This window comes from Haplochromis burtoni, unplaced genomic scaffold (genome assembly GCF_018398535.1).
Source record: "Haplochromis burtoni strain Fernald_Lab_line unplaced genomic scaffold, NCSU_Asbu1 Contig_38, whole genome shotgun sequence".
In the NCBI taxonomy this organism is placed as follows: Eukaryota; Metazoa; Chordata; class Actinopteri; order Cichliformes; family Cichlidae; genus Haplochromis; species Haplochromis burtoni.
This window is the reverse complement of record NW_024582399.1, coordinates 2131582-2155368: the sequence shown is the minus strand read 5'-3', so window position 1 is coordinate 2155368 and position 23787 is coordinate 2131582. Positions and strand designations below refer to the sequence as shown.

The window sequence follows — 23787 nt, the reverse complement described above, 5'->3', positions numbered from 1 at the left end:
GAATCTGCTGTCTAGTTGTAGTAGGAAGAGCTGGTAAAGTCTAAACTAGTGTGTGTTAATTGAGCTTAACCACACAGATTCTTCATCTTGTGACCTCCTTGTTACAAGATAGTCTCTCTAATCACTCATCCACCCTGTTCGCCCTTCTACCCGGAGCTCCAACCATGGCTGGCTCACCGCTAGTTTCCCAAACGAGCCCTGACAGCCAGTGTCATATTTCATTCCTCACGGACGTTGCCCCTCAACAGAGAGGACACTCATGCAGGGCATTCTTACAGTCAGGGGCTGCTCCCCCAGATATTGGCATCTCTAATATTTGCTGCCGCTCTAACCTCTGATCTTGTGTTAGCTAATCTGTGAGGAGGACATAAGGACTGGGTAAAGAAAACAGAAAAAAACATTCTTCAGAATTTTTGAAAGACGAAGTATACAACCTGCCTACCTGATCCTCGGTCATTCACTGTAAAAATGTCTTTTTTTGAGCAGTTTCTGTAGACAACAACACATTCCAGGCAAAAACTTGTTGCATGTTCCCAAAAAGCCGTCAAGGGACGTTTATGTGTTTCTGTGTTAACAGGGTTATGACATTTAACCTGCTGTTTGTGGTTTTACACCCTTAATTGGCAAACAAAATTGCACACAACTGGCCTGCTGACATATTCTGGATGATGTTAGGTCAGCTATATGTAACCAGCTGAGTCCTGCCACTGTATTTTAGTAAAGTGCTAATATTTGGCTGGATTTTTATGGGTTTTGCAGTTTAAAAACAATATAATGTACTACTGTAATGAATTACATTTTTTATTGAAGCACAACAAAGAGCAAATGAGGAAAGTGATGCAAAACATTAATGAAGCTACATTGTACAACCCTTTATATTAAACCTGGAGAATTCTACACACAAATATTAGCCTTCAGATTGTAGTGGACTACAGTATTGCTGGAGAGATCGAAAAGCTGCTCGAGTCTTTGCTGGTTTCTTACATGTTTGAAGGTCTTGAAAAAGCATTGGCGGGATTTTGCCTTTCAATGTGAGGTTATTTTATGTCACTTCAAAACCAGAACTTATTTTAGGACTTAATGGTAGTCTGAACGATGCAGCTGGAGCAGCAGTGCTTACATGTGAGGCTGGTCTGATTTTTCGGACTGGGAACAAACCACTAATGAGCCTTAGCTTTTTACCGAATAGGCTGGGGACCTCTTGTTAGCCTAGCGTAGTAGCTAAGCTACTTAGTGCTGAGCCTTTATGATTTCCAGATGTGCAAGCTAAACAGCTCAATTGTTTTCTCCTCATCCTTTTGCAAACAGCCAACTGACTGCGGTTGGAGGCTAATACACTGAGTGAAGTGTGCTAGAGGACTGAATGAAGCTCATTGTTAGAGTATTGTTAGAACATACCAACTCTATTGGGTTTCTCGAGGTTTTTTGAACATGTTTTCTCTTTTGTGTTTTTTTTTCTTCTTTTTTAGTTCATCCATTAAGGGAAAAGATTGGATGGTAATGTAGTGGAAATAAAGTCCCCAAGGATTCGGGGTAAATTGCTTCTCTGGGTTTGAAGCTTCTTAAGTAAACCAGAACATCTCTTCGCTGTGTTAGCGTGCACACGCTTGAGTGCATCTGCTTGTCAGGGTCGTATTTTGGATGAATGGAAACCCCCTAGTTCATAGAAGCATCACACACAGGAGCTCTGTGAAGCCAGTGTGAAACATAAAAACAGATGGAAGACATGATTACGGCGATAGCACATTTCGTTCCTTGTGAGTCTTGTTTTTAACTAGTCTGCTGGAACAAGGGGCAGCTGACTGCGTGTAGTGGACGTCCTGGCCAGCATCCAGGAAGGGGTTTTACTGTGACCGCTGCCGAATGTGTCTGAAGAGAGGCTTAAAAGCATATCTAACATCCTCTCTCTCACACATGCCACAGAGAGACGATGGAAAAATATGCAGGATGAAATCATCAGACTCTGCAAACCCACTTTGGCTTCACATAACTCAGTTTTACCCTAGAAGCAGGTATTTGAATTAATTAATTAATCAGCAATTTTAATAATTTGTTAATTGCTTTCACGCCAAATCAAAAGGACCCTCTGGTTCTTGTTCTTGAATATGAAGATTTGTTACTTTACTACATAATTTATGCCATTGGCAAGACAAAACAACTGGTTTTAACTTTTTTATGTCTCATTTTAACGTCTTCTTTCACTGTTTTGACATTTTGGAGTACATAATTTAATGAATAATGCCTTACATGTCCGCCTCAGGATACCTGGTAGCTACTTTGTAATTCTAATCACATTTTCCTTCTCTGTGTGTCAATTAATGCATTACAATAATACCTGAAAAGCTGATAATGCCAAAGAAATTGCACCATTATGGTCATTGGCTTTGTTAGATTTCCTCTGTTTTCACATCTTTCATACATTTAAATGTCTGTGAAATGACAGCTCAACTCTAATGATTCAGAATAATAAGACACTCAAGTCAACCAAATATAATTTGACAAAACTTTTACTGGAACTGACGTTTTGTTTGTTGCTTGCAGCTGTTTGTAGGTGTCTCTAATCTCAGTTTATTGCATTCTTGGAATATCAGGTAGCAGCAGAAACCAAGAGTTTTGTTATTTTACACATTTAGCACAACACCATCAATGAATCATAACTGTTATTGTTATGATTCCCAACACAGAGACAGAATTCATAACAGGAACATTGTGCACATTTTTTAACGTTTCAGAAAAGTGAGGGGTCTTGAGTCGCAGTTTAGAGTTGCAGCTGTAATCACAGCTGTAGCATTTTTAGTTAGTAAACATGTAATTGGTTTCCTCAGGTCAAAAATATTTTGGGGGGGTATTTCACTATAGCTTATTTGGTTGAGCAGGTGAACCATATGCTGTAAGACCATTTCAGAAGTCCAGGTTTGGATCTGCCCAAGGCTTTTTGTTCTGTCTCTCCCTAACCTGCTCTCTCTCCAAGCTTTCTTAACCACTCCTTAGTGTCCTATCATAATAAAGGCTAAAAAGTGTTATGTACAGCAGCGGTCCCCAACCCCTGGGCCTCGGACCGGTACCGGTCCGTGAGTCGTTTGGTACCGGGCTGCGAGAGTTGAGGCTCAGGTGTGAAATGTATGGTTTTCAGGGTTTTTATCGGTTTTCAGCGTTATTTTGTTATCGTTTTTATCATTAACTCGGTTTTCCTTGGTCTTTTCACGTGTGTTATGAATAAATCTTCTTTGTTTTCGGTACCGGTACTAGTTTTATTTTGTTGTATTTATCCGCGATACCTTACAGGCCGGTCCGTGGCGCAAAAACGGTTGGGTACCGCTGATGTACAGTTCATTATTGTCCTGGAAGTCTTGTACTACCTTAAGTCTTTCCCCCATAATGGCATTTGACAATCTCTCCTGTACCCTTAATGGCAAGTTTTGAGACCTCAGTAAAAATTAAAAGATAGGGTTTGACAACCATTAGATTCGTTTCCAAGGTAACTCCATAGGGAGAGACTGGCCTCAATAACTTCCTAGTCATTTTGTCCTATAAGCAGCCCTGAAATATGACAGATATTGGTCAGATCAGAAAAGTTGTTCAAGGTTACATGACTCCTGGAAGGCTTTAAAGGGGTATAGAGTTAATGCAGCCTTAGTTGTGTTTATTTGTTCTCCCACCAAAGACAGGAATAACCTATTAGGAGGTCATGTAGGGGATCACTTAGGAAATGTCTCCAATAGCAGTCATTTACATATATTGTTTTTCCAATTGTAGACAAAGTCAAAATCAGTAACAGATAATGAAAGCATTAGAGCCACAATGACTAAATAAAGTAAACATTTTCTGATGTTTGTAGGCAAGAAATTGACTATATATGACATGACAGATCAATTAATAGTGAAGCTGTAGGCTCTAGTGCAACACTTAGGCTACGTTCACACTCCAGGCGAAAGCGCATCAAATCTGACTTTTTTGACCCTATGCGACCCATATCCGATCATGGTATGACAGTGTGAACGGCACAAATCCGATATTTTCAAATCCGATCTGGGTCACTTTCGTATGTGGTACTGAATCCGATACATATCCGATGTTTTAGAAAGCGACTGCTGTTTGAACGGTCATGTCGCATTAAATCTGTCTTTTACGTCACTGACACAAGACAGAAGCCAATTATCAGCTCCGGAGAAGCGCCCGATACGACATCGCGAACGCTTCCTGGCCATCCGGTGAAACTGCTGGGAAGACAACGTTGGAGAAACGTTAACATTTTATTTGTACTGCATAATCTGCAGATTCTGACAGAAATCTCTAACTATCCTTTGAAGCACCGCTCCTCTAAAACAGCAATAAGGATAATTATTAGGTTATCTACATTATTATGTAAATAACAAAATAACTTAAAGAAAAAATTGGGAAACGTAAAGTCTGAAGTCTTTATATTAAGGGCCATCAGTCAAAGAATATTGTTTGCTCTGGGTCTAAACAGAGCGCGTTGTGTGTGAAGTCTTCTTTTGCGCATGCGGGCCGCTTTGAGCGTTCACACTAGAGCGTGTTTGCTGTCGCATTTTATTTGTAGTGTGAACGAGCAGACAAAAAAATCGGATTTGATCAAAAAATCGGAATTGAGCATTAAGACCTGCAGCGTGAACCTAGCCTTATTCACATGTATCCTCCAACCTGGACTCTCTCTATTGATTTGAAGTGTTGACAGGGGCCTATTGCTCCACTGGGACCATCAAGGCCCTTCCCACTCACCAGGGCAACCCCTGCCATGGAAACCAGCCCCTCAAAGGAATGACCCTCTTTGAGTGTGTAGCCCCTCTGTGCGTCTCTGCCTCGACTTGTAAAAAAAAAAAGATACAGACAGAAGCCTAGAAAAAAGCCTTTCTGTCCTTTTTATCACAGCATAATGTTCCCTTTCCTCGCTGTTCCTTTCTTTTCCTCCACACACCTTCAACTGGATCTGGGAATCCGCTGATTGGTCTACAAGCAGTACCATCAATAAAATTAAGAATATCTGCTTGTTTGTTTGTTTTTTTGTATTGTAATTCCTCATAATTCCAGCTAATCTTGAACTTTGAATGGCCCAGCTGCATTGAGTTGTCCCCAAGGTGCCGTCTACTGAAGGTGGGATGGGGAGACTTCACTACTTCGGGTCACCTCATTAAATCAAACAACATAAATCTCTACAGAAAAAGGAGACTTAAGCTTTATTTAGGAGCGTCAACAGATGTTTGCGAATGCCCCCCCTCGCGGGAAGGAGACTGTTGTTTTCCACCACAATGAGCTGGGTGACATTTTTTTTTTCTTAAGGAGAGATTTGTATTCCTGGGTGCCATTGACTCAGTGTGCCTGCTGACAGTATCTGGTGATAAACGGGCAATAAACTGGAGAATCGGAGCCACATGCTTTCACATGGCACGTCTGCAGTGCTTGAAACTTGTAGCTAAGAACATAGAAAAAGAAGAAGGCAGAAGGTTTTGGGGAAATTCAGCATTTGTACATGATGCAACTGGCTGCAAAGGTTTTCCATATTTCCAATCCTTTTATTTATTATTTGAGTCATACTTATATAGTTTGCCTTCTACATCATATATAGCCCCTGTTTTCTTGTAAAACTTACATTCACTGTGTTTTTTTAAGGTTTTATAGCAAATACAGCAAAATCCATTCAGGTTCTGGGTCTATTGGGAGCAGCAAACCTGTCTTCTGTGTTTTACCTCTGCATCTAAACTGCCTGCCATTTTTTCAGGCAGAGGCCTGAGAGGTAGTATTTTACTATGTTACTGAAGCTTAGGGGGGAAATCCCGCTGTGCATGGAGTCGGTATAGATTGCACAATGTTTTTGGACATATCTGCTTTTCTTCTACCATTTCTTTTTGTTTCTGTTGTGCCAAAATGACTTTCAGTAGGCTTACCTTGCCGTGAAGCTTAAACGCTTTATTACAAATAGAGCTCATTGATGATACCAGCATGTTTTCCCTCAGACCAAGTCCAAACAGCACAGGCGTGAACTTCAAAAGCAGCTTTACGTGGGATGTGTCCTGATGTTATCTCTTTTTTTAACCATGTCTACGGCAGCTTTGAGCTCGATCGCCATCTCTGGCTTTGTTTTTGTATTGCGCATCCTTCTGATTCTGCACCCAGAAATTGTTATAGGAAGCCCGCAGTAAAAATATTCTGAGGAAGACAACGTAATTAGCTGCTTCTCTGTGTAAATCCACCAGCTTTCCATCGGTTCTTTTGTCTGCGCACCACGGGTCTCCAATTATTGATTTTGTCCTTCCAGAGCTCGTCTTTTTCTCAGCTCACCTATCCCCTGCGGGGATGCAGGAGGAGGAGGAGTAGCGGTGTGGGGGGACCCCTGTGGATCTTCATGCCCACATTCAGATGCTAATCCTCCGCCATCTGCTTTCTACCATGATGATGCCTTACTGTCCAAGAGAAAAACCACAAGCTTGATGTGTCCTCAGGGGCTGCCAGGCTGATTGCCACCCTTTCACCCTAATCTAGGCGCAGCATTATAACCCCCCCACCCCCCACCCCCGTTTCTCCCCACACGGGGATCATCTATAGAGATCCCTGTGTGCAGATTCTGTGCGGGGCCATTGGACCCTAGGATAAAAGACCTCATTTTCTGCGTTACCCCTGGTAAGTTCAATCAAAGAGCCTTCCAGCCTGATGAGTTAATCACCACCGGTGCGCCGTCGCGGCCCGCTTAGAGCTGCTGGTCTTTTAGCCGATCAAATGAAGCAGATGTGATTTACATGTAAGTTTAGAGCGCCTCAAGTTTAGCTCCCACTTGTTTGAGTGGGAACAGTTCTCCGGCTCGGTGCTGTGTGTGGGACTGTGCTTGGATTTTGCATCTCCAGGATGACATAATAGAGTGTATTTTGGCACTCGCGGCTGGAAGTTCCTCCTTGTGATTGTAGCCTGTGTTTAGAAGGCAATTCTGTGTTCAACATTATATGGCCATCTATTTTTGCATGAACCAACTCCCCATCCGGAACTAAGCCAAAACGCATTTGCTCAGAAGGCAGATAGTGAAACGACTTAGCCATGTTGTCCCACTGTAATGCACACTAACAATGGGCGGTGCAGTTCAATAAAAGCCGTTGAACCCCAGATAAAAATAAAAAATGTAAATAAGCGATGATTGAAAGCATTGCTGCCCTGATAACTGCTGTGATAAACGCCTCTGAAAGTACACACAGAGTACCCTGCCCCTCTCATGCCTCCCCCAGCCTGAGATCAGATGAAAACTGAACTAGCCAATACAAACAGGAAAGTAAACCCTTCAGATCGTTGACGCACAACATCCTGGTTCCACCAGCCTTTATCTGTCGTATTCCCACCACAAATTCAGCACAGCTCTGTGCTTTTCAAACTGGGGGAGACGCGGAGTGCATTTTTACTTTATTTTAGCTCGTATGTTCTCAGGCCCAGCTATTTCCTGTGCTGGGTGGCATCCCATCAAAAGACATGTGAACCAGTTGTGCTGGGAACCACAAAGCTGGAGATACAAGACGCTTTAATCTGCATCCACATCTGTGTAATGAAAACACAACACCCGGTCTGGCTAATGCTGCCCTGCATCATTCTGTCTGCACGTGGCAGTGCTGATTGTGTGTGTGTGTGAATTCCAGCCACTGTGGGTGTGGGTATGCATATGTGTGTGTCTAGCTGTGCAAAGCCAAAGTGACACTCAGTCAGCTGCATTGGAGACGATGTCACTCTGCTGCAGAGCCGGCGATTGCGGCGCTCTGAATGCTGATGATGCACTGACACGAGTGCTCGGTGTCTCTTTCTGACAGATGGACTCACCTGCAGAAGATTGTATCATCACTTTTGTTGCAAATAAATAATAAATTAACTCAGCTGTTGCACAGCATTGTGTGCGACTCAGGAGTTCAAGCTTAGCGTGTGATTTCTGTCATGGTGTTACTGTTTCTTGTTGTTCTTATTCTTTATTTGGTACATACACTTAAATTGAAACTCATTTAGATCATTTTTAAACAAAAAATAGGAAATCACCATTTTGAATGAAAATATTTGATGATGAAATATTTTAAATATAACTATAGACTATTGGCTTAATAATTCTAGTCTTCAGTTGGGAGACTTATATGCATGTACAGATATCACCTATATGCATATTTAGGGGGGGTTCACACCAGTGACATTTAGTCAGTTTAAATTGTGTGCGGTTCAAGTCCAACCCAACACCTGGTGTAAGTTGCAAGTTTGAGCTAACGTATGCTTTGCATTCTGGGATCCAACAAGGCACCATAGATGTTTAAGTGTAAGCATGGGTTAGCAACTATCTGAGAAATTAATCTAAATTCTCCATGTTCTCAAAATATTTATATAAAAGTATTTAATTGTGCTCCTTCCTCAAACATCTGGTCAGTAAACAGACAGAACATACTGTTTCGATCGGAGTTCGCTTGGATTTTACTGTGTGAAAAGAAACAAAACAGCAGGGAAAGTCTACAAGTTTGCAAACTTGTCAACTGACTTCAACCGAAGTAAACGAACAATAGGTGTGGTAAATAAATTGTATTGTTACTGTAGTTTGTGTTCAGTTGTGTTTAAAACAGAAGCATCGTTGACAACTGGTAAATCTTTACCTCGCAGTTGTTTTCATGATATTTTCATTTCTTTTTTGTTATCGGATTTCTTGGGAATGACTCAGGCCTTTTCATTATGACCTTGGCTATAAGCGAGAATTCAAAAGTACTGGGTTAATAGTATCAGCTTCCTTCAAAAAGATAAAGCACCATCATTTTTAACACCGTCTGTAAGTTCATAGAGTACCAAGCTTTTATTTCCCAACACATCACCTCTCTGTCAATAAGAGCACCACCGCCGTCCTTGGGTCTTCCTTATTCATTTGACTTTGTTCCCCAATGGAGCCGTAGCCATAGTGACTCATCTCAGTGTCATGGAAACAAAGTACTATCTTTGCAGTAATAACGGCAGCCTCCTGAACCCCACACAAACACGGAGCCCACACAGCGTCCCCAGCTGTGCACTAGAATAATGTCTATATTAAACTGTGGAGCCTTTGCTTGAATCAAATTTACTACCATAACCTATTGTCTGATCAATGTAAGAGACCGGTCAACTCAATTTTCAGTATTTTTGAAGGGTCATTCAGAACTCTTGATTGAGTCTTGGATTTGACTTCAGATGTAACCCTGACAGATACACCCTCACTGGGCATGAACTAGACCACTTTTCACGTTCTGTTATTCGACACTTTCGCAAATCAGAGTCTACAGAGACCGCAGAAGTAATCGGAGAGACATATCCTGAGCCACGGCCGGCTCCAAGCATGCAAATGTCAAGTAAAGTTAATGGCGAATGACCTCAGCCTTGAGCCCCTTAAGTGCAGGAAGTCATTATTGGCTTCCCACCCTGCTGGTGTATTATACCTGTGCTCTTTTATCTTAATAACTCTATCTTCAGTATTCACTCCATCCTATTTTGTTAATGGAAACTCATAACTGATTCCCATTCAACAACATCCCCACCCCCCAACTCATCTGGCTGCTTCTCCAGCCTCAAGGGGCTGAACATGTTACCGCCTCCCCCTGCTTCTCCTCTCACTCTAACCACAATATTGCTTGTATCACTTACACTAATAGTGTGCACTTAGAGGACCTCAAGGTGAAAGGCTTTGCTGCGATGCTTCCTGATGACAGGAAATGCGCACGGGGAGCACAAATTTGACTACTCATGTTTGCTATTAAAATGCAGTTTTAAAGAGAACCCGTTTGAGTTGGTTGTCATCCAGTCCAACGGCATCGATGTTGACAGAGTGGAAGTGCCTGCAGTGTAAGGTTAAGCTCCCTGGCTGCTTTTACTTTACATGCTGCACAGTTTCAGGTGTACTACATCAATCAATCACAATATTAAAACCAGGTGAAGGCTTGCTCGTGTTTTCAGTTTCACCGCAACTGTGACTGTCGCCGAGTCCTGAGCACAGAGTGGAAGTGAAGCATAGGAAAGCTCACTGGTATGAGTTAGACATCAATGTTATGCACTTTGTTGCTGTCGATAAAACGTGCCAACATTGATGAAATGATTCGATAATCCTGCAGGCATACGATTCTGGAACCTCTTTTCGAATCACACCCCAACTAAACCCTTGCATATCTTCTCATTTAATAGCACACGCTTTTCCAGACTTTCTCATATACACTGGCATTGGTGCTTACATTGGTGGGGGACTCTAAGGGCTGATCATCTTTAAACTACAGCAGCGACATTGTGCAAAGTTTGCAAAGTCAGTTGGAGAGACGTGACCTCCCTGCCCGACTCCAAGTACTCCCACTGCAAGTGGCATGCGTGACTCTGTTTAAATGACAACAATAAGGACTCGTCTCATGAAAACAAAGATGTGTTATCCTTTTGGGAGTGACAAAAAAAAGGAAAAAAGAGAAAGAGGAGTGTTATAAAAAAAAAAAGGAAAGTTTGTGGTGAGTGGAGTAGATAAAAATGATTAAATAAAATGCTCAATAATTAAATGCTGCGCATACCGGCTTAAATATAGGGGAAGAGATATTTGAATAGCTTCCACAAGTTTTCTGTCTGCAGGCTGTGACATGACAGTCAAGTGTGGAGTTAGTAAATTGGGATATGAGGGGACAATTTCTTAGCAGAGCTAGCAGGCTTCAAAGAGCATAGAAGCTAGCAGTTAACACTTTGGACAGTATTACATAAGTGGGCGTGTTGTTGATGTCACATTATTTATGATTTAATGGTGATATATGCTGGTTGCAGAGGTTTTGCTCAGCGTCCTAGCAGACTAGAATTGCCACAGCTCAGAGAGCCAAAGGTTCAGGCTTCAGACTACTAGAAACGCTCAGTTTTGGGCCTTTTTTTCCTACTCTTAGCTCTTTGTGATGTCATAGAGACCAGACAGCCTTTATGTGGTCATCCCAGGCACATAAGCCCCAACCAGCTGCTGTTTAGGAGGAGCAGACAATCACAAGACAGTGTTCCTAAAGGGGCAGAAGCTAAGTTGAATTTTTTTCTTTTTATTCATTATTTTTAATGCGTAAAAAGAAAAAAACTGCCAAACAAACCTATCGGGTACATCATATATCATTAATGTTATTTAGTGTATACCGGTTTCTTCTGGATCTCAGACTAAAGGCCAACTTTTCCATTTCATAGATGACATGAACACTGTCCATCTGTTATTTTTTGTTTTTTGTAACTGTATTTTTGCTAATATTATTACTCTTTTGGCTATTAACAGTATTTAATACTAATACCAGTCCTCTCTTTTTAACCACGTCTTCTTTATAAAAGCAGAAATAAAAAGCTTCAGTGGGACTTGGAATTTTGGATCTTGATATTTTACTCAGTTTCAGACAAATTCTTTCCCAGAATAACTTTATTTTGGAACATGACCAAAATATATATCAGCTTCCAGGTTTCCGCACTGGTTCCAACATGTTTCCAACCAGCTTGTTCAACTCAGGGTGCACTGAGTGGTTGCACCAAAGTCCAATAAATGATTATTTTGAACCGTAAATCATACAAAACCACTCTATTAGAGTACCAGAATAAAAATATGGAGCTGTAAATAAGCATAGGGCTTTTTAAGCAAAAGAAGCACAAAAGAACCATCAGTAATGTGGGTGCTAATTTGTAGTAAAATATGAGTTTTAGGGTTTTTTTGATGCAAAAATAAATTCAGAATTACATTCACTTGAAATAGTAACCAGTTTTCATACCATACAGATATACATAAAAACAACCAGCTGCTGGGAACAATGGGAAAGCTGCATCCGCAACACTAAAATGGAACAGAGTGGTTTTCAAAATGGTCTGTTTTATAGTAAATGGGTTAAAACATGCAAAACCACATGTATGGCCCCACGGCAGACGCCAGGATTTACTCTCAATAAAAATAGATGTCGAAACATAACACATTGTTATTCATTTATCACGAGGGTGTTGCTTGCATTTTCCCCCATACAGTACAGCCAAAAAATCAACATCATCTCAATTCCTGAGTCGCCTACCATGACTCATTCTTGTTGCGGGGGATGGGAGGAGGGAGGCTTGGACGCTTTACTGACAGGGCGGTTTCCCTGCGCACGGCCTGAATGACAGAGTTGCCCCATAAGACGTGACAGCTGTTGACGCCAACTCCGAGATGTGTTTCCACGTGTTTGTCATTTATTGGTGTTAACCATGGCTGCGTGTTTGCATGTCAGGCGGCTGACCTGCCAGCCCAGGATATGGGCTGTGTTTTTTCTCTCGCCCAGAACGTATTTTTATGTTTTTCAGCAAGTAGTATTTTGCACGTGTGAGTGTTCATTTACTATATTTGAATGCACACGGTATATCATTGGACCTTGCGTCCATGCTAAGTGTGTGGATGTTTTTGTGCTGTGACATCCTCCTCCACTGCAGTAAAAGCCCTGTGCAGCTGGCCCTGCCTGATGACTTCCAGAAACTTCCGCTCTTCACTCAGTCTCAGTGACACATGTGTCCTCTCTCCTCCAACCCTGGACGCCACAGCAGCTCTGCAGGGCTTATCGTCTCTTCCTCATACTTCTCTCTGAAGAAACAAGCCAACATCTGGACTTAAATGGAATTCAGTCCACCAAAAGCCTTGCTAATAGTCATTCCTGAATCGATTATTGGTGTACTTAATTTTATGTGTTTGTGCTAAATCGGCCTTATTATTCTTGCTCAGCACTCAACTGCAACTTGTTCAGGAAGTCATTTGGTACGTTGTCCAAACAACTGTGCGACCTCTGCTGCTCATTTGCTCTTGCTTATTTGCATATAAACCATGAAAAAAGGAAGAGCTCACTCTTTCTCTGCCAGTAGCTTAGTGCTGTCCTGTGCTGTTGGAGCTTCAGGACTCTAAACCTCAGTGTCTGACCACTGGTGCCCAGATCTGAGCGCTCCCTGCGTAGGTGCTAATTTAGAACAGATGGCATGTGGAAGCCAAGGTTCAGATCTCCTCTGAGCAGTAAAAGACTCTGAAATGGGGACATCCCTGCTACAAATTACCTCTGTCTACTTTTCTTTGCTAGTAATCTGCCCCTGAAATGATCCACAGAGAGTTTGCATTATTAGTAAAAGACTCGAGGCATATGCAGAGCAACAAAGGGAAGCAACAGTGGAAGTTACTTTTCCCTCTTTTGGCACATTTGATTCATTGTGCCACCCTCATTTCCATTTAGTTTGCCTTTGCTGTGCGCGCTTTAAGTCTTGTGCAAAATCTCTGACCTTTGTTCTGTTTGCTTGATTATTTGCTTGCTTTGCTGCATTCAGGCACCCTGCAGGTAAAGCAGAAGAGAGAGACGGCTTCAGTTGGAAAATGAGCACCTGAGGCCGATGTTCTCCAAGAGAGGTTTGGAGCTTTGAGCTAGCACGGTTGCTGTGACAGGCAGTTTAGTTCTTTAAGGTGCAGTTTGTAGCATTTCTCCGAGCGCTTTTTAATTGCCAATGTGCCAAACCCAAAAAAGATTAGACTTTCACGGATCGACTGATTTCTGTGAGGCATGTCACTCAAGTGGAATTTGTTGCAAAATCAAAAAGATGTGACATTTATGCTTGCTCGTAAGCATTTTGCCTAAATGCCATTCTTCCCCTACAGCATTGCTAATAACAGCATGCAGCAGTATTGGCTCGATACAAGATGGCTCTAGCCAGTGTGATATCAATTATTTGTCAGTCGAGTCCTGAAGTCAGTTATCTCAGGGTCTAGAAACAGGACGGCAAACCAAAGCATAGATAAACAATGTTGTATGAATGTGTGTGTGTGTGACTGGAAGAATGAAACTTGCAGTAAGAAAGCCTTTTGAGTGCTCAACAGTCATCTGTCCAATATGAGTAGCAGTGGATTCACTTTTTTCTAATCAAAAGAAGGGCCATCATTTATCGAATTAACTCCTGAAACTGACCTCAAACTAGCGACTGATCCCCCAAAGTCATCAGCAAAGGGTTGGGAAAGCAGTGAAGCTTCCCCGTCATTAGCTTAAAATGCAGGTTTAAGGCACTTCCACATTGGCTAATGCTAATGTTAGCAAACAACCAGCTCCTACCACATCACAGAAAGACGAAAAACTAAAACTGATCTGGTTTCTGACAGGATTGGCTAGAAAGCCAGCCAAGGTTAGCCAGCTGCTTCTACATTCCATAGTCACTTATTTGCCTGTGTTTCCAGATAAGCTATGGGCTCAGTCAAACAGACATAGAAAACTGTTGGTGACCATCTGGCAACCACCGTTTGCAAGGAGACCAAACAGATGGCGAGTAGTCACTGGAGGTTGTGGCCTTCCGCTACAAGTGGTCACAAAGCGGCATACGATTCTGCACCAAAAATTTTGGGATTGCTTTCCAGGTCGAACAGTCACCAGTAGTTTCATGGAAGATGCCAGTTTGTCTCTAAATAATTACAAACTAATGATATTGAAACCATGAGAAGTGCAACGCAAACTAGAAACAAAGAACATTCTCTTTCAAATCAATCTGTTGCAACAACAAGGCACAGCTTTTAATTTAAAGATGAACATTCATGCTACTACTGCACATTCACCCAATGTATATACTATATATATATATTTAATGTTCTTCCTCTCCCCCCCCCCCATTTTTCTGCACATGTCGAGGAGCGTGTCAGGCTACATTTCACTGTGTGTTATACTTGTATAACTATGCATGTGACAAATAAGGAACCTTGAACCTTGAACCTTGATCGTTTTCGGGCTACAGCACAAGTTTTCAAGTTTCACTTCAGCTTGGATGATGAATAGCATCAAAGAAGTTGCCTTTATACAATACAGGAAACTGCGACAATGTGCAATCAAAGATATTCTGAGAAGGTTCTCGGTGTAACACTGAATACCTCTTTGTGACAAGTTTCACGGTAGCTACTGACTGTAACCTCAAGAAATCACTCGCCAGCCAGTCGGGTAATACGCACAAAGGTTGCTGGGTGTCGCTGGCCAGGCTCCATACCTAATACTCACCAGAAGAAGAAGAATTCCTATAATTTCTAATCTTTATAATCTCTTCTGCTATTTGCACGTTCTTTACTGTAAATTCCTAAGTTAATTTGTAAATTTTGTAGTAAACTAACTTGTAAATATTGTAAAACTTTTCTTCTGTCATTTAATGGTCGGGCATTGTACAGCTACAAGCATTTCACCCCCATGTCATACTGTGTATGGTTGTGTGTGTGACAAATAAAATTTGAATTTGAATTTGAAGAAATCCAGATTTACCTCCTGAAGCCATTCTGGCTATTGTTAGCATGCACAAGGTTTACTCTCTTTATAACAGCGTATGATTTATATAAAGTCAATTAAATATCTTTGGGTTCGGCTGTTCTGGTCAGACAAAAAATTAATTGGTAAAGTCAAACCCTACCTCCTTCAGTCCTCACGCTGAAGCATCCTTGGGCAAGATATTGAATCCGGACTTGCCCCTGATGCCTCCATCAGAGTGTGAGAGAGTGTGTGACTTAGGCTGAGAGCTTAGGCATAGATCAAAGCACTATACAATTAAGGTGAATGAGACTTGTAGTATAAAGTGCTTTAAGTTTTCAGCTGAGTAGAAAGGAGCTACAGTCCATAACAGTCCATTTACCATCTCAAGCTTGGAAATAAATGTGATTGGCTCTTCTTTTAAAAATGCACAGTTTTCCTATACTTTATTTTTTGCCCTTTTTTCAGCCTTTTCTGCCTAGTGAAGTTTTACAAGGGGAATATAGAGAGCATGTTGTGATTTTTCCATGGGGTAATACAGGATCTTGTACAGTAGCCTGTGTTAGAGTTCAGCCCAGGGTGTAGGAACTACTTCAAAGCCTTCGGCTACACCCTGTGGTTAGTGTAAAGCCAGGCACATGCAAGCTAGAGTGTTCGCACAAACCTTGCAGACAGTTAATATATACAGCATTTATTGTAAGGCAGGCACACGCCCTCAGACAGGCACAAATTTATTTAAGTCCATAAAAACACTTGACTGCGTGTAACCCCTAAATTCCCCCCACAGTCTTAGCATCAGCCTCCTTCACCCACCCCTCCACTTCCTCTCTTTTCTTTCTCCTCAAATCACGTCTCTGTTTTAAACTGGCCTCTCTGAGGCATATTTCACATTTGAGGCATTTCCTGTGCTCTGCTCATATCTGAGAGGAATGACAGTCCGAGAGTAGCGCACTCAGGCCATCTTTAGCCTGCCAGTGTGTGTGTGTGCATGTATTATGTGAATGATGGAACAATATATACCCCCCTGAGGCCTTCCTGCTGGGTGGTAAAGGGAAAAATCCATCACACTCGATATGTTATCCTGTGGTGGTCCAACTGTTGCACAGGACTGGACATTCCCACGCACTCACTGTAAGTTACAGGACACATTTTGAGGTTTTTGTTATGAATGGCAAGCCGGTCATTGAGATCGTCTGACGCTCTCTTTTGGCAAATGGACCGCCTGCTATTTACTCTTGGCAGCGGCAAACAAGTACGGCTGCACTTTGACAAGCCACTCAGGCTTTTATGCTCTCAAGAGCTTTTCACCAACCTTCTTGCAATTGTGCCTTTTGAATAATGATAGGGTGACTGTGTCAATATAATAAACAGTTTCCTAAGACATTAATGGATCACAGTTCATCTGGTGTGTGGATGTAAAAGGAGTAAGGCACCCTCTTTGTGGAGGCAGATATGTTCTACTGTTTGTCAAGGGGAAAAATAATCTGCTTTCATGCCAACCATTAAAGCATTTAGCTTGTTAGACTGAATAACTGATGTTGCAGAGCATGAAACAGGCATTCAGGAAGTAACCATCCATTAGACAGGTCCTCTGGGAACGACATGCCTTCGTTTATTCATGTTTTGTTCCTCCTAGCTTTCACATTATATTAGCAACTCTGGGACGATAGTCAGTCTTTGGTTCATAATGATTTTTATAATTGGCTCTGACAAGTCAATATGTTTTATTTTCACCCTCATATTGGCTCAATAAGGCCTGGTCTTCACTGTTGGTCATTTTTTATGTTTTATTTTATTATTTAAGGCAGATGTGAAAGGGGATTGATTTTTGCTTATCACCAGCTCTTTCTATTTTTGGACCCTAATAGAGTCGCAATTCAAAAGAATCCTTATTTATCTTATTCCTGGATGCTTCTGGTCACATTTTAACTCCCTGCCACCTTCCTTAAACAATTCGGTCACAACAGAGTAAAAATAGGACGCCAACCTCCTCACGACTTGGAAAAAAATCAGTGATGGCTGGGTGATTGGATGTGACTTTTTTGCATTTGGCAGCCAACTGCAAGTAGTTGCAGCCACCAACTGGTTGGTCAGAGAGTGAACATTCAACACCCTCAACCTCTGGGGTATCACTTTCACAGGGCGAATGCATAGATCACCTGGCGAGAGGCAACCTGTGTCCAGACAGCTGTGGTCTGAATTGGACTGGTCTAATTTATAAATGCAGACAAATTGCCAGCATGCTGCAATTAATCTGAGTCAGTCAGTTCAGATGAGTACAGCTTGTCTGTGACCCATCTCTTTGGAATAAAGAAACAAGACTCCCAAGCCCCTTTTTGAATTTGCAGATAAATTGGCATCCTGCAGCAACTATGTCACTATTTATAGTCACTATTTTTAGTATTTCTGGTTAAAATCTATGAGTTTGTGGCTGGACTCTGAATGTAAGAAGTTAATGTGAATATCTTTGCATATAAACAACAACAGACTTTTGTTTTTCACTGTTTCATCACAGTTCATCACTGTAATATCACAAACAGATTGCATGTAACTGCCAATGTGATTACATCCAATCACAAACTGATTAGCAGACTGTGTCCATCCTATTTATCACCGTCTCCATACAATAATGCATGAAGACACTGGTTTCCCTTTGTATCACAGATTCAAAGTAGAAAACACTGTCTGCATCCTGAGCTCTTGACTCACAGAGATTAATTTGTTTTATTAATTCATTCATTGTCTTAAAAACTCATGTGGTTATTTGGGTATTTAATATGAGTATCCGCTATCTGCAGTATATAAGGAAAAGCAAACATTTGTTTGACTGTGATAGTTTCTTGTATTTATGTGCTTGACTCTTCTCATGATAATAAAGTATCTACTTTATAGTAGCAGCTAAAGAAAGACCACAAAAGAACAGTTTTCTGAGACATTCTGCTCCTAAAGTGAGTTGAGACTGTACTAGAGCTATTAAAATCACTGAAACTACGAAAATGTTCCTGCAGGTCAGAAAGCAATACATGACTACATAGAAGCATAGATGGTGACAGAAGTAGCTTTTAGGCAGTCAAGGCTTAAATTCAACAGAAGGACAAGATTTTTTTTCTTTTTTTTCCTTAAAGTGTTGACTGGTGTCTGGTGTACTTCACTGCAGAGTTTAGACTAAGCGAATAAGGTGGGGAGCAAACGTCAAGCTCCTCAAGGAGACCTGAACAGGGCATTGGAATTTGAGATTGAAGTTTTAAAGGTTTAAACAGCTGAATTGAACATTTTGCTGACAGAATCTGTGGCTTTTAAGTGTAGAGTTACCTTTGCTGATGACTGAAGCTGTCATTGTAAGCTTAACCATGTTATTATGTTTCCTAGGCTGACTGGAAAGTCCACAAAGCATGCTGATAGAGACCTGAATTTGTGCTGAAGTTTAGAAAACCCCTTTTTTAAGTTTAATTTTTTACTAATACTGTACTTTCCTAACTGGTAAGAGATGTGATGGAAATGATCTGCGTCTCAAGGGACTCCAGGCTTACCCTTAGATACAGCAAAAGAAGGCCACCCAGGAAAGGTAGTTTGGTATCTGACTAGGCTGGGTCCTCAACACTTTCCGAGTGATTTTTTTCAATGTATGTCCAAACACTAAGAGAATGGGGAAGACCAAGGACATGCTATGATTATGTCTCTCGACTGGCTAGGGAGCTTGGTGGAAAACTATTGCTGGGAAGAGGGAAGTCTTAGCATTTGTACTAACACTGATGCCCCTCCATATCAGGCCCAGAGAAATGGCAGAACATGGATGGATGGTGTGAACCAGCAACAGAGTAACCTAAAAATCTTAACTGAAGTGCAGATAGTTGGAATCTGAAATTAGGATGTTACCAGACATGAATATAAAGCAAGGAACATTTGTGAGCTATAGGATTGTGCAGAATAATTGTCTTTGCGGTAAATCAGTGGATGTCTAATGACTTCTTATGGTGTCTGCAGCGCACACGGCTCGGATAAGATGTCACGCAGTGGTGTTTGTGTGAGTCACGCTGTTGTGTCTATATACAGAAGGCTCTTAAGGGATGGAGCGGATCAGCTCATATGTTTGGTCTGAACATAGTCACCTTTGACCTCTTAACATCAAAGCGTCCTAGAGCAAACATCAATAAGTGAATGCCTTGGCAGAAACATAGGAGAGAAAATTTTCTCCAATAGGCAAATTTGAAGCAGAGTGAGACTCAAAACCAGAGAAACCTTTGAGGAAGTTAATCAAATTGATATTGTACTAAAAGGAGAGACTTTAATGTAACAATCATAATTATCCACAGTGGACGAAGTTACTGGTGATCTCTGGGACGGATGACTTCCTGCTAACCATTAAACAGACAGTTAAATCAGCAGGGATTTGAGTAATTAGATTTCCACGGTCTTAAATCAAATTTACTACTTGTTTAAAGCAAACAACAAAACAAGCAGATGCCGCTGTGTTTCCCTCTATTTCGAGCTAAATGGAGCAGTTGTTGTTGTTTGAATTGGACGTCAGCCTCATGCTGGAAAGAGATTGCTCCCACCGTCCTGCTGATGCTAGCGGTGATCCAATCCTCAGCCATTACTGTGCCAGCACAGGCGATTATTAGGTCCACGTCTGGGTGAAAGTATTAGCGTGGAGTTAACATGGTAAGAGGAAACAAGGAAACATATGAATGCAACCTTTATGTTTTTTTATAAAGCAGGCCAAAATACTAAAAAAGACTTGGACTCTTAGATTGGGCTTGAGGGTTTTAGCATTGTTGTGTCTGCTATGATTAGTTATTGACTGAAGACTTACCTGATCATCTTCCAGAGCCAGGCAGGCTATAAAAGAGTCTCTAAATCATTATCACTGCTCTCTTATTGAAATTAATTCTTTCACTGTGAAGTTCCCCTCCTGATTGAGGAATTTGCACTCTTTTACCCAGTGTGACTCTCTTTGTGATAAGAGTTCGTCTCTACTGGGATTTTACTTAAGTATTTCCACTATTTCATATTTAACTCTTCTATTCCCATTCATTCTAGAGGAAATTTTTATCAATGAATAAATAATGCTGTTTGTATAAATTTTGTAAGAACAAATAACAGAACAAGTGTCAACTGCCTCCATAGACCTTATAAAACATATTGTAGATGTAGATTCATTTTATCTCAAGGCCACCAGATGGCGATAGCTGTGGCTGTAAAAAAGATAAATTAATAAAAATGGTCAAACGACTTTTTGTCTTGACCTCTCTAAACACTATCCTGCTGAGTTTATAGGTGCACGCCCTCATTTTGGATCATATTCAGTAATTTACATCTTAATCGTACTAGTTTATACATTTCAAAATAGAGGATTAACTGTAGTATCAAACCATATGCTCACTTGCTAATAAAGCGTCAGTCATTAGTCAGTGAACGTGCAGGTTTTACAGTTAGACCCACCCTTCCTTGTAATTACAGGTAGGTGATATAGCCTCAAAATTATATCAAGAAAATGGCGTTCTGGAGTAAATGGTTCGTTTATGGTGCAAGTAGTGAAGATTATTGTTTCTGTATTTAGTTGGAGAAGTTTTCTTGCATATTTTGTAGTGTACTGTGTTGTGTTGGAGGATGTTAAAGTAACTTCTGCTCTAGGGGCTCAATCATTATTAAAGGCTGCTATAACAATGATATCTCATTTTTATATCTGGGTAAAATCTCTACTGGTATTATTGCTTCGCGGTATCAGGAAATACAATATGACAAAGCCCTACTTGTAATCAGGAAACGACAGAAACCGTTATCTTAGGAAACCTATAATTACTCTTTCATCCTACTGATGGACCTGCAGTCTAGATAAACCTGTAGCTGCAAAAGCACCAGTTCTTCATTGGTTAGAGCAGTCCTCGAGCTTGCAGCAGAGCAAAGATTGCCATTATGAGATGCAGTCCTGGATTTGGAGTCCATCAGACAATGAAGATTTTCACCTGCAAAAGAGCTTTGGTGCTTAGTTGGGTTAAATCTTGTGTTGAAGCAAAGCTGAAAAGCCTTTACAAATAAATACCTTGGAGTGTGTGGGTTTGTTACATTTTTTTGTATGTAATGTTGATGACTTTGAGGTTTGAGCTCTTTCTTGGACAAAGAGCTTTGAGACTGTTGTTTGATTTTATATTTTTTTACAAACCAGTCCTTACAGTAGATGCTTGTTGGAACCACTTGCAATCTCATGGGTGTAAAATCGCAGTTTCGGGACTCCTGATTAATAAAATAACATTTTCCAAACTGACCCATGTAGCTGCTATGCCACCTCTTTCCAACGTTTCCGGACAGTGAAACAACCAATCACAGGAGATTATAGCCTCGCCTTGATGGATGTAATCTGTCTGACCAAGTTGCATCAGACATCTTAGCTGTTGCATTACACAGCTTTATAGATGTGCCGTAATAAAAAATTGATCTGCCTCTTTAAGCTGCCATTTGTTATCCTGATTCATCTCATAACCTTTAAAATGTCAGAAAACATCGATGGAACATCTAAACCTAAGATTAGCTTTCCACATTCCCTTTATCTCACACTTGTTTGACCTTATTTTCCCAAAGCACTCGCTGTAATCTTTAATCAATATCTGCATTCATATTAACTCCTCTCAGCACTCTCATAAGCTACAGCAGTCCGAGTTATACAAAATAAAATGGAGCCGCAATCACAGCCCTAATGACACTGAAGCACCGAGGCTGCCATCGCTGCTGTTTTGTCCTCGAAGCACCTGCAGTAAATTTGCTCGCTCAGCCAAACGTAATTTGTGCTAGTGCTGCATTTTGTTTTTCCTCATGCTTTCAGAAGATGAGTTGTCATCTTTTGGGTATCTTATGATGCTACTCAGGCAAGTCTGTATATATATCAGTTCCAGTAATAGTCAGCAGCTGGTTGCTATCCTGGAGAAGCAGATGATGCTGAATTAGTTCACACTGCAGTGATTTGCTTTAGAACCTCCCTCAAGTGCTAATCCATCCCTGTCTGTGTATGTGTGCGTTCAGCTTCCAATCTGGCAGGTGTTTGCTTTAAAGGCAAGAGTTATAGACTCGATCAGAGGAGGTACATCTTGAAATTACATTATTTAAAAGACTTTTCTTCCAGCCTTATTCTTGTGATGATTTGGGTGTTGTCCAGGGATATCCAGCAGCTCTTCATACAGGACCAAATCATCCACGTCTAGCTGAAGGAGCCCGGGGTGATTGCACAGAAGTCACGGTGATCAGTTCGGCCAAGCCAGATCATGATGACTTGGCTCTGTCCCAGTCTTACAGAAGCCAAACACAACCTTCATTGACCAACCTGTGCTTCCAACAGTGCAGTGAGATCGACGTAATGTTGGATCAGTCTGCAGATTTGAGGTCTGTTTGCACTGATTTGTTTTACCAACCACGTGTGCGGCTTAAACATAGGGTGAACAACATGACGAGTGATCTGCCTGTCGCTGTGTCTTGTTGACAGTTCGGCTGTGGCATATTGGCGTTAGCGCAACCGACATCTGCTTTCTGGGAGATTAGATGTTACCGGACTGTGCTAGCTGGCTCTGCAGCTTCGGTCCAGGCTTGGTCTCTAATCGGTGCTGGCACGGCCTCCTTAAAGGCTGGAGGCGTTGACAGGGCCGTCTGAGCCTCCCTCCCCCAATCTTTCATTCCTTCTGTTCGTCTCTCCATCCATCCAGTTTTCTCCTTATCTCTTCCGTCTCTCTGGACTTCAGACTCTGACAGATCTGCTTTGTTGCTCGGCTCATGATGAGCACTGAACCCTCCCGAAGAGGTGAAATCTGAATATGAGCTCATATTTTAATTTGACACTGAGATTATTTTTCAGCTGTCATTTTAAATGTCTCATCTGCTTTCTTTAAACTTGATCCAGACCTCGATGCTGACAGGTTGATTATAGCCTCATGCTGATGGCTCTTTCTGCTTGTGGTCGACCGATATTGGTTTTTCAATTACCAATAGAAAATCTTCAGAGAGCAGGGTGGCCAGTATGTATTGCTGATATCATAATTTTTCACATTGGAGACTAAGAGAGGATGTGGAAGGAGCACAGCCTCTAACTTCTAAAGTGGTTTTGGAAACCGTAATGACTCTGTCCTTTGTGATTCAGCTTCACATCGACCTCACTGGCCTCCGAGGTTTGGCGATCATGTCAGGGAGTGTCTCTTGACATCAATGTGGTTGTACTGGTTTTACTTTAATGGCTTAATTTATTGGCTCCTTAAAGGGCAGGTCCTTTAAAAATGCTTATGTTCAGAATAAAGACCATCAACTTTTTATAGCATTTTTTTTTTTGGTCATCTTATAGAAACTGTAAACTTGTACATTTTAGATTTTATATTGCAAAGTCAAGACCCTGTATCAAAGATTGACTGTTTACTGTAAGCTTAGCTCAGGCTTGGTCTCCACAAACTCCAGATCATTAGACAGTAAACGCTCCTATATTTGCTAGCAAGTTGCTAACGTTATCGTCTACGATTAGAAGCAATGGATGTGCGGTTGGATATTATGAGAACAAGTCTTTAGTCTTTGAATGCGCTCCCAT

General features: G+C 41.3%; 1 protein-coding gene across 2 annotated transcripts in view; it reads left to right on the top strand.

The window, feature by feature from the left end:
• Window positions 1-23787, top strand: part of LOC102289154 (microtubule-associated protein 2) — a 75158-nt gene that overhangs the window by 3308 nt on the left and 48063 nt on the right. The window contains exon 1 of one of the 2 annotated variants that reach the window (XM_005920181.3): window positions 15145-22604. The exons of the other annotated variant lie outside the window; for it this stretch is intronic. The gene's annotated coding sequence lies outside the window, so the exon portion shown is untranslated. Of the gene's footprint in view, window positions 1-15144; window positions 22605-23787 lie in introns of those variants that run through there. 2 annotated transcript variants of the gene reach the window in all.